We start from the raw sequence: 12,007 nt of genomic DNA, 5'->3' as shown, positions 1-12,007 counted from the left end.
ATGGGTGTTAATAACTAATGGAACCCCAACAAATCGCCTGAAATACAAAGGTGGGTCAGATGAATGGTTCGTATAAAAGTAACTCCCAGTGAACCATCAGGTGGGAATTAAAATTTAATTTAGAATGTACTATCACTGCTGCGGTGGTGGTGGTGGTGATTTACTTGATTGACTGCTGGTTTCTTTCACCTTTGCGAGCCTTAGGTTTTTACTGTCTGAGGAAATTAAGACTGAATTGCAGCAGGAAATTCCTTGTACCCAGGTGTTTCTGGTTATCCGATGAATAACTCGGCTGGTGGGGAGGCGAGGATTAGGATGGGATGGTTTGGAATCTAAATGATCCTCATTGCTTAGTACCACACATTGACATTCTGGCAGCCGCTGTATTTGTTCTCAGCGAAGGATGGGAAAATCCTACTGAGCTGAGTAACAGGTCCAGCAAGCAGCGATAATTTCATTGTTCTTTTTCAATAGTTAGGGTGAAAAGCTGGTTTTATTAGGTTGTCCTGATTTAATGCACTAAATTTAAGAAACACTATTGAATTCTGTTGGGTTGGGATTTGAGTTGCCTTAATAATGCAGCTGCGGACTCTGCTGCTCCCGTTCTCCGGCCTGACTTGTGCTAAATTTCCTTCCCAGATGAAAGCATGAAGGGCCCAGCCTCAGTTCCACTGACTTGCCAGGAGATGGATCAGGCTGGAAGGCCTCCAAATGGCTGAGCTGCTCTTTTGTGGGGGAACGCAATCAAAATCAGCATCAGTTCAGTGCCTGATGACCCTGTGCTGGACACAGGTGGTGGAGATAGGCTTCATAATTTAGCTAAGGAGAGAGAAACAGATATGCCTGCTTGAAAGTAGTGATTTCTGACCTTAGAATTCATGATACAACGGATGTGCTGTGCAATGACAGACCCTCTTGATTAGCATGGAAAATGCACACTAACTTTCCTTCCCTGCAAATGTAGGTTCTCCAGTGCTGTGGTGAGGGGACAGATCTGGTCTGGTTCCATGGCTGTTGTGACTTCTAGGTGCCTATTCTCCATGTGGTCCATTCCTAAGGTAGGCAAAGGTAACCCAAACATAGGCTTTGCCTTCTTCCCAGAGCTCCAGAGCCCTCTGAATTATTAGACCTTGGGCAAGAGATCCTTCAGCAAGAACGGCAGAGCCAGGAATAAACCTCCCAGAGCCTTAATACACTTCTCAAAATATAAATTATGCTCCATTCCCACTTCAGCCGCTCATGAGAAATAAAGGGATTAAAAGAGACAGAAATGTCCTTTCCTCTGGCCAAAGCTGAGGACACTATACTGCAGCGAAGCTAAACAATTGAATCAGTGAGATTGCTCTGGATGTGCAAGCTGGCAGCCTGGCTTGCAAAATATATATAGAGAGAGCGAGCAACAGAATTATTTCCCCAACCCTTCAAAATTCCAGTTCCGGCAGGCCCCTGGGCTTGGTCACAGTGTCAAAGCTAAGTGGATGGGAACAGGATCATTTCCCTTAAGCAGTCATTAAGGAAAACGACTTCAGCTTATTCAAGGTTTCAGGTACTGCTACAGCAGCCTAATGGAGTGATAACCGGCTACATCTTCCTGACTGTGCCAGCAGAAACAACCTGAGTTCTGTAATACACCAAAGGTATCGGCTCTCCTCCCCAGTGTCCCAAACTGCACATGAAATAGCCTCAGAACAGAGCAACGCTTTGGTGCCAAATGGAAATGTAATTTGCAGGCATGTGTCAGCAGAGAAAGTCTTTTCCTACAGGAGAAGATATTCAAGCAGACACATGGAAATACTTTAACTTCAGCTTTAACCATCAGAGAGGATGGCTGTTGCAGATCATGAGAGCCAGGTAATTTAGTTCTGAACTTTAAATATGTGCAGCGCCAAGAATTATTAGAGGATGTGGAATGTTCAGTGCAGCCCTGCACCATCAGTGCTGCAGAGTCAGGAGGGGTCTGGAGCAAAGCTCTTACTGAGCTTTGATACCTTCATCAGAGCCACAGTACCACATGCACAAGAGCTTTGAAAAACCTGCCCTCTCTGCTGTTTACCTCTCAGTTATGAGACATAAAACAAGTCTGGAGGTTGCCACCTTCTCAGTGGTACGGTTTTGGCTGTTGGCAATCTGTGTCTACCAGGGGATGAAGGGTGGAGCCGATGCCCCGTTCCAGCCTTCAGCCCTTCCTCCCTCACTCCACCTTCCTAACCCCAAACCTGTGAATCCAAATAGCTCCAGGGTAGGTGGATTTTTCCACCCTGTTCCAGGTCTAATTTCTCTTTCAAACTAGTACCGTATATCTTTCCCCACCTCCCACTTGTCACTTTATGGCTTGCTGGATCTGTTTCCTTTAATGCTCGAAAATATACAGTTAAAATCACCTTAAAATTTACTAATATGCCTTTTTATTTGAAAGGCTTATTTCCCTGAAAGGCTTTCCCAGTCTTATATGAGGGCATGCTCTCTAATATTAAACATTTTTTTAAAGTTGGGTGCACATCTGTTTGATATTTAACTCAAAACAAATGGTGAGAGTGGAGAACACGAGGAGAATTACGCTTCAGATAGCTATAAAAGGTCATTTTTTGCTTTAAACTACAAAGGATGAATAGGGGCATATGACACACATAATAAAGGCAGAGATAGGTTTAAAATGCCCTCAGGCTATGCTGAGGTCAGCTGCTAGCTTACAAGAAAAGACACATTTTGCCCTCCTTTTTGTTGCCACCCAAAATTGTGGAGTATCAAGCTGGGATCTGCGTGCAAGGGAGGTCACTCAATCCCTGCTTTAAAACCCATCACATTTTTCTCTATCATTTTCCTAAGAGATCCTGAACTCTTAAACCTAATCATTAAATAATTAACCCCAAACCAACCCCTCTTTCTTCCTGGCTGAAAAATGGAGAAGGGTTTGCCTCGTCTTGCTGAAGAAGCCACTGCTTGTGCTCTGCCATATGATGAGAAATTTCTCCCTAACAAGCGTCTCTGGTGAACTGCAAAAAAATAGGTGTGATGTGGACAGGAGGCTTTCTGGTGGAGATGCTGCAAACGAGCAAAGCTCAGTCTCCCCTACAGCAATGGGCTGGATAACTGAGTTTTGCTTCTGGTTGCAGATTCAGCTTTTACTGGGATTTTTGGGGCAAGGCTTGATTCAAAAACCTCCAAGTACTCCTTGTGAATTTTGAAGGGGAAATGAAGCGGGAAATGGGCCATTTCTCATTTGGAGCTGGCACAGAACCAAACCAATGGGAGCAGATGAGATTTCCAATAAAATCTTCCTGAAAGGCAAAGGAGTGGAGAGACAAGATGCTGCTTGTAATCTGTCTCCAGCCATCTGCTCCAGAAGCACTGGAAATGCAGGGCAGGGTATAACTAGCACCTTGTCAATAAAAGTGAGATGGAAGCATCAGCTCAAATTTGGTCATCAGGTGCCTTTTGCATCTGCCAGAACATCTTTTCTGCTGTTAGAGACAGATTAGTGAAGAAATATGGAGCAAGAAGGTCAAACCCTTACATGGAGCTCGATCCCTCTTAGGCTTTTATGAAGCATTTTGCTCATTTCTGTATTGAAGGCGCAAAACTTGAATCTTACTGCTTCTTTGCAAATAATGCAGCTTTCAAGTTGATTTCCCTCTTCTTCCCCCCAAAACACAAGTGGGTCCTTTATCCTGGCAAGAGTTGTTCAAATCCTGTTGGCAAATCATGGGATATTTCTAATTAGACATGAGACATGCATGCATATTTAAAACATTTGGAGCAGAAACTCTGGGTATTCCTGAGCTTTGTAGTCCAGTCTGTGATCACTAGAAAGCAAATTGTCCATAGCTCCATTCCATAATGCGTAGGCTATTAATGGGAACCAGGTATGGTTCTTCAAAGGCATGGGAACATCAAGAATCATATCTGTTTCTCATGTTCTAGAAAGTATTTCACAGTTTTAATGATTATTCAAAGGAGGAGGGGAAAAGCTGGACAATAAATTCAGGAGCTAGCTCGGTTACTGAGAGGTACAAACACAACCTCTGGCTGAAATGCCTCTTATTAAAGCTTGATACACCATGCTTTATCATAGCAGACACACGAGTTTTCCGCTGCCAACATGAGGGCACGCTGGCAAACAGCCGACCCAGCTGCCGCGGTTACAGTGCCATTGTAAACTTTATTTTTTATGCTCAGCATGTATTGAGAGCGATCCCTTTGTTCCATATGGCTTCCATATAGTGACACTGCATCCTGTGTAGGAGAGGTCAAGGAGTGGATTATCAGCAAGTGTTTCAAGTCAAGAATGAAGGGAGCTGGCAGGGCAAATCTGCACAAAGCCTGTTCTGTACTTCTCATCGGTGCGGTGACCTCTGGGTTTCGGAGCCTGTACATTCCCCCCCTTCTCCCTTCATGTGTCGAGCACAGCACTGGCTAACGTGTTAGCACAGCATTGCCCTGGCAGGTTTTTAGAGGCAAAAAAAGAACAAAAGCAACCATGAAAGCCTGGCTGAAATGTTTAGCTACAAGCAGGGAGGCCAGGCACAGGGAGAGAGCAGCGCAGGGAAGGATCTGCTCCCATCTCCACCCCACCATCCTGCTGCCCAGCACCCTTGAATCCAGGCATCAAGCTGCAGTTGCTGAATACTCCGTAAGCATATTAACCCTGCTCTGAGAGGGAAAGGTTTGTAATCCTCCGTGAGGCTTTTCATCATCTTCCTCTCTTCAGAGCATCCCTGATTCTCAGGGTGTCATCAGGAGTAACCTCTGCTCTGCAAGAAGGGCTTGGCTTTGTCTCCCTGCCTCTTGTGCTCCATGTCCAAGCTCCAGGGGAATGTCACAGCAGGGAGAGCGTGTGGGGACAGCCGGGAGGGCTCACCCCCATCAGCCAGTGCTGCTCTAGTCCTGGTCCCAGCCAGGGACCACGGGGAGCATCAGCTGAGAGCTCTCTGGTTTCCAGTCCAGCACTGCTGACAGCTTTCTCTGGACCTGAAGAACAGGTCCTGGCCCTGCTCGTGTTCTGCTGAAATTAATGCTTCCCGTCAAAAAAATCACTATAGTTAGTTTTGGGTCTGTTTGTCTCTAAATTAGAACAGTTCGAACATGAAAAAAGAACAAATTCCTCGCTCCTCTACCTCATGGTTGGAGAGAAAACTTTGCAGAGCAAAAGCTTGAGGGTGATGTGAGAGTTCCTGGGGCAAGTGGAGCAGAATCCCTCTGGCACTTCCCTGCCCCATCCTGCTCCCACCATCCCTGCTGCCTCTTTCTGCTGCCTTAGGCTGCAGCTTTGATTCCTTTTCCAATCACCAAAATGTTTCTTTTGTCTCGCCCGACATTGGTAGGTATGCAAAATTAATAACTGTGTTTTAATAACTCTTGACCTGTAAGACCTGAACAATTATAAACCTCACAGGGTTATTACCGACCAAGTAAAAATTATATTCCATTTAAACATTCCTCGTATAATATCCCCACTGCAGTCAGCTTTTCAAGAAAAACAGTGTTACCACTGCTGTTTCTCTGGTACCTAATGAGTTGGCTTTGGCTGGGGATCAGGAGCTTTTGAGGAGTGTAGTTTACATTGACCACTCAAAGGCTTTAGATATTCTGGACCGTACCTTGTTGTTTAATGATGTAAAGTTAAATTGGAGCCGTGGGGAGTGTAGTCAGCTGGTTACAGAAACTCTATGTTCAGCCTTCCTTGGGAGGAGCAGTGCAGGCATCTGGAGGAGGGACAGGGCTGGAGCAGGATTGGGGACAAGGCTGTGTCCCCAACAGTGACAACAGCCAAGGGACAAGGACCGAGCCTCTGGCATCACTCAAGGCACCAGGTGCTTCAGGGATGTTTGTGCGGGTGACACCCTCCCTCTTCATCCTCACAGCATCTATCAACAGGGCAAATAATTTCTCCTTCAGGCTGAGAATCCTCTAAAGTTTGTAAAAAAGTATTTATGAAGATGCCTCGCCTCTCAGATGGGAACCCTGGCGGGAAGGCTGTTACACCTCTCCTGTCTTAGCAGCTACACTCAGGTCTGGAGGCTGCTAACCCTTCCTGAAGAGAGACTGGGAAGAGTCTAGAGAACAATAATCCAGAGAATTGCGAATATGGAATAGATGCCATAAGGAAAGCAGCTAAGTAGGATGGCAAGTAAAAACATCAGTAAAACTGCCTGGGGACAAATTGTGTAAGTAATGATTAGCCCTTTTTGTAGCAAGAACACCCAGAGAAATCTCAGGGCAGTAGCTTCTGAACAAGCAAAAGTACAACTAAATGGGGAAGAGTCCAGCAGCTCAGCCAGTTGCTGGGAAACACAGAGCCCTGGGCTGGAACCTCAGATTAGGGAGCATGGACATGCCTACCTGCCAAAGCCAGGAGAGGACCACTATGTGTTCATCCTCTACCTCACTTTTTCATGAGCCTAAGCACCAGCTGCTCTCAGCTGGTTCCTCTTTGGTGTCACCCATTACACTCAGTCTTAGGTACTTCTGATTTTATTTCTGTTTTACTGTTATTTCTTTGTTCACCCATGAAAACAGATTATCATTCTCTGTAATTTTATGTGTCAGGAGGAACAGATGCCAGCAGTGAAAACAAATGGAGAAAGTTTTTCCTTTATGCTCTATTTACACTGGGTCGTCTTCTGTCTGCTTTGCTTTCAGTATCAATATTTTTCCCTTTTACCCTTGTGTCATGCAAAAAAGTGGAGATACTAAAAGGGATGGCATGATTGTGTTCCTGTAAATAATGTTATGTTGATTTTGCTGTGTAGTACAAATAGTTTATTTGGGTTAAAAATAAATATTATTGGCCATTTCTGCCTGGCAAGTCTGAAGCTCATTTAGAATAATAAACTTTACATTTTTAGCTGGGTATTCTGGAGTGTTTAACATTTTGTTTCAATGGTGTGGCAAATGAATCTCAGAAACTGCAGATATTTGGTGGCCAGGTGCTATAGAAAACATTCCCAATGGACTGTGTCTTCCAAGCACCTGAATGCCCAGGTGGCTTACACAGCATTCAGCTTGTGACTGAATTAAGAACAAAGAAAAAATGTCTTTTCCCCTTCCTGTACCTTCCTTGTTAGCTTCTTTTTAAGGAATTATGGAAAAATCCTTAGCGGGTTGCATTTTATTCTATTGCTAAATCATAGCAAGTTGCTCTACGCTGACAGTAGAGGCTTTTTTCCTATGGACAATGACTCAGGGAGCTGGCTGAGGTCTGTCCCATGGGAGTATACGTAGAACCAGCTCATCCCATTAAATTAAAAGGCAAGGTTGGGAACCTTCCACCACACAGGAGGCTGGTGCCTCACCTCTGTGCAAATGCAGAAGAACAAACACGTAGGAGACATCAGGCCTCCACAAAGTATTTGGTTTGCTTAATTTAAGGAAAGACCGCAGATACTTGATTTAGACTCCCTGATTGAAACTCTTCATGGGTTTTATTTCGGAGATTCACGGCACTGGAAGCTGGAAGCACATTAGATTAGGTACTCCTCATCCATCACTGGCCAATAAATGTTGCCCAGCTCATTTCTGTTTGGAACCTCATCAGTTCTCCTTTACTAAAGCGCATCTTCCAGGAGGACATCCTGCCTTCGTTTGAAGACCTCAAGAGATAGAAAATCCAATTCTTCCTTTCTTAATGTGTTAATCACCTTCATCACTCAGAGCGTGTGCTTCATTTCCAGTTCAATTTAGCTGACATGCAAACAGCCATTAGGTCTTGTTAGAGCGTTATAACTAACGGGATTTTGCTCTGAACTTGGAGGGACCGGAGTCTCATTTACATGAAAGTCTTGCCAGTATTTTAGGTCTCAAGTTTGTGACTCTTCTGTGTGTGATCCTAAAATATTTGCAGACTTCTAAAGAACAGTGAAAATGTGCTGTTTTTTCTGGGAATGCATGATCAGTTAATTTTGTTCGGATACACCAGTTTGTTCTTGGTCATGGTGTAACTGAATCATTAACCTTCCTAATTTTTTCTGTATCACATCAGCATATTAAAATCTGCAAGATATGGAGCGATGCTTTAGTATTATTTATGGTTATTTATTATTTAACCTAAAAATGCCATCTGGATCCTGATAATATCCTTGCTTGTTGATTCCAAAAGAATTTGATGCTTGTTTGCTATCTAAACCCGTGATTTTAAAACATAAGAATAAAATGGGAGCAATTTATTTTCCAGATCAAATTTTCTCTCAGCAGGATTAAAACTGCCACAGCAGTAAAGAGTTTACAAACTCACTAAAGAACTGTAATAACTTCCCTTCTCACTGCCGGGTCAAGGAAAGGTAATACATGTTTCCAATCAGCTTTGAATTGAACTCAAATTGTAGGTTTTATTTCACTTTAATCCATATGTGAGTTCACGTTAAAGGTAAGAGAAATCACAGGACAGGCAAACATGGAGTAGATTTAATTAAATTCTGCAACTCCTTTTGGAAGAAGCCTTGGATCCCCTTATGCATAAAGGCTTCCAGGGTGCTTCTGAGGGCAAGACCAACTGGGAAATGGCTCTACTGGTGCAGCAAATGAAATTATAATGACCAAGAGAAGTACATCGAGAAAAAACTTGCAACACTCGGGAAATATTTGTTTTTGCTGAGCTATCCACAAAAAAACCCCAAACCTTCCTCCTCTCCCTTTCTCTTCCCCGTCCCCAGAAAAAAAAGAGAAAATATAGTCCAACAGCTGACAGGCACTAGGAAGGCTCTGAGGAAACACAGCACGTTCTCGGCTCAGACCCAAACGAGATCTTTCTCCAAGCCAGTCTCTGCTACAAATGCTGCTTTTAAAAATAATAAAGGCTTATTACTCCTCCCTCTCTGTTTCCCACTTATTGTAAAAACTGATCTTTTTTTTTTTTTTTTGATTTCTGGTTTTCTGTCATATCTTGTTTTAAATATCTTCTGGAAAAGAGCTTCTACTAAGGAGGAGAGGCTATTCACGTGCTTAAAGTTAAGTCTGCCTATCATGGGCCTGCAGAACTGGGACCTGAGCTCTGGCCACTTTGCAGAACCAAGTGCACTAAGCCCTTGCTTATCCTTTGGCAGCTGTTGTTTGGAGATGCAGTTTGCAGACCTCAGCCCTTGGCTGCTCGCACCTGGGAAGAGATTCATCTTGAAGCAATAAAATCCTATTTAATGGTCTTCCCGCCCCATAGCTGAGAGGTGCTTTTGGAGCATCTCCAGTATAGACAGCAGTGTTTGGTGCAAACCAAAATGATGGGTTTGGCTCATTCGATATCTGCACATCACCGGAACTTGGCTGGGAGACACGGATAGGGGGACAGAGATGGATGGTTACTGCGAGGAAGGCAATGCACACTTAATTCTGCATGTAGGCACAAAGCCGTGTCCTTACCGGTGTGCCAGGCCGGTCAGCAAGATGCAAACCTCAGGAAAAAATGTGTTTTGAATGTCTTTTGTTGAATGGTGGATTTCATGCATGAAAGGTTTGGAAAGATGAGTGTTCACCAAACCACCCAACAGAGAGAGCTCTCTCAGTGCTCTGGTTTCTGTTTGCCGATACTTCTTTCTAGAGTAATAAAGTGGAAACTGCATCCAAGGAAACAAATTTCTCTTCCCACGTGGCACTGGCAGTGAAAGGGTTTTCTGTCTAAAAGTGACTTGTGTTCCAGAATGAATTACACGCAATGTGCAAGATTCTGGAAAAGCAAGCCTTCCTGAAGCACTAAAATGTGACAGCTTAAAAATCTGAATTTTAAAATAATGCACTGTGCATTCATTTTGCCTCATGCAATAAAATAAAAGTCTCCCTTAAGAACATTCATTATTCTTAAGCTTCCCACAGAATATTACTTAGAACACGAGTCACTTAAGCATTGGATGCCAGATTCAGCTTCTCCTGAAGTGTTTCTTGGTCACCTTAATCTACTTGGAAGCCAATGGCAACTGGCCTTTCAGTGTAGGCTTGGGGCTTCACCTTCTGCAAAAACTCATCTGCTCAAGTAAAGAGGCTTCAGAGCTCACTGAGAAGAGCAGAGTCCATGCCAATGAGTTCTTCAGTTTGTCATAAACATTTTAGTAGCAAATTCTCATTTTCCTGTATCCCTCTGCTCAGATGCTTGCAAGGGTACTCAAAACTTACTTGTCCTCAAGGCTACAGATATATGAAGAAGCTGTTCTCATAGATATGTCTAGCAGCCTTTCCCCTGTTTCTCAACCCAGCTACTTAATTTCCCCTCTATGCAGAAATGCCCTTGGCTGCTCTGAGGTTCTGTTGCCTGAAATTTCTTTGCTGGCAAACTCAGATGCTCAAGTGCTCCATCCTCAGTGTTTTGAGGTCATTTCAAAGTGGTTCACCGCAGTTCTCCTTTTTATGTAAACACTTCAGAACTACTTCAGCAAACTGAAATGCTCGCGCATCATCAAAACAGGTTTTGATGATGATGTTCTGTGCATCCAAGTACCTTTGACCTCTTGTGTTCTGTGCATCCAAGTACCTTTGACTCAGATAATGTCCTTTTAGATAACAAGCTTTCTCTGTTAATAATTTCCTGCTGTAAATTCAAGCTTTTCTTTTTGACAAATTTGGAGATATAAACAAAGTCTTCAGTTTTCTCTGTTAACACTCTGGTGTGTTAAAACAACAATCCTTTTCTCAGAAGCTCTCATCTTGGAATAAGCCTGGTGAGTTTTTTATGTTGTTTTGGTCTATAGACTTGTCCACTCATTGAAAGAAAGTTAATTCATCTATTCTTCTTCTCCAGCTTTTATTCACACATTTGTTTATATATATATATAAAAGAGTTGCCTTTGTTTTAGGCACAACAATCTATCGGTCCAGGTATGAGGCAAATCTGCTCCAGGTCTGAAGCAAGAAGACTCTTTTCTGAAAACAGCCATAACTACATCAGTCATACCTGGACTCCACAAACGTGCAGTCTACCACCTAATTACAATCACAGTCTCTTTTCTGTTTGCTAGTGACTTTCCTTAGTTGCATTTCTGAGGTCAAATGCCAGGAGAAGGTTAATATCAAAAGGTTCAAGGCAAGTAGGCTAACTCCACATCCTTCAGCCTGAATCTGTATGTGCTCTTGCAATGAACACATCATTAACTTTGCAATGCAGCTGCTGAGAAATGTCTTGAAATACTTCAGCTCCCCGATCAGGGTGGTAGCAGCTCATTAAAGCACAGTATCCGAGCCCTCTGTTCAGAGAGGGTTTGAAGACCACTTCTGTTTCTTCTTTCTGTTCCATCACAAGAAGGAAGGAAATAGAGCTCAGCTGAAATTTTATGTCCTTGTGCAGAACAGGGTGACCCCAGAGCCAAAACACTTGAAAAGATGTGTCTGTCCTATACAAAAGCAATCATGGTTACATTACCCAGCATAGGAAGCTCAGTGCACATTGGGTTAAACTGGAAATGGACTGCCTTTCTTGGAGGATAAACCCTGTATGTATCTGTAAGAGCTATGTGATATTCTCTAACAAACTGAGATTTAAATATAAATTTAAATTTAAAGTAGCAAAATCCATCCTTTTATTTCCTTCTTCCCCATCATCGCTGCAGCCTCCTGCACCACAGGATGGAGGGACATATCCTGAACATATCACTTTGCATAAGTCTCCCCACCCAGGAAAGCCACATAAACAGCTGATGAAAGTCCTCTTTATGAGCTGATTAAAAGCTTTGTCGTTACTCTGAGCTGAATATGTCCATATTTTTGGCATATGTTTGATCCAGGTTGGACCTGAAACTTTGTAGATGAGAATTAGATGCTGATGTCTGCAGTGCTTGTTCCCATCAGAAGTCCCATGTTTGTGCACACAGTGGCTTACCCCTGTTACTGGTTATGGGCTACAGGCAGGTCGTGGCTTCAGAGAAGATCTGCCTAACAGTCACAACAGGGCTCCTGGAGGAAAAACCTGAGGGAAATCCAGCTAGTCCATGAAGAAATACAGCAGGGTTGCATATCTGTCCAACAAGTAAAGGAAAGCTGGCAAATGCGTTATCCTGGGGCATCTGCAGGAGATAAACTCAGCCTTGCCCCTTCT

This window comes from Cuculus canorus, chromosome 14 (genome assembly GCF_017976375.1).
Source record: "Cuculus canorus isolate bCucCan1 chromosome 14, bCucCan1.pri, whole genome shotgun sequence".
Classification (NCBI taxonomy): domain Eukaryota; kingdom Metazoa; phylum Chordata; class Aves; order Cuculiformes; family Cuculidae; genus Cuculus; species Cuculus canorus.
This window is presented reverse-complemented; position numbering follows the sequence as displayed.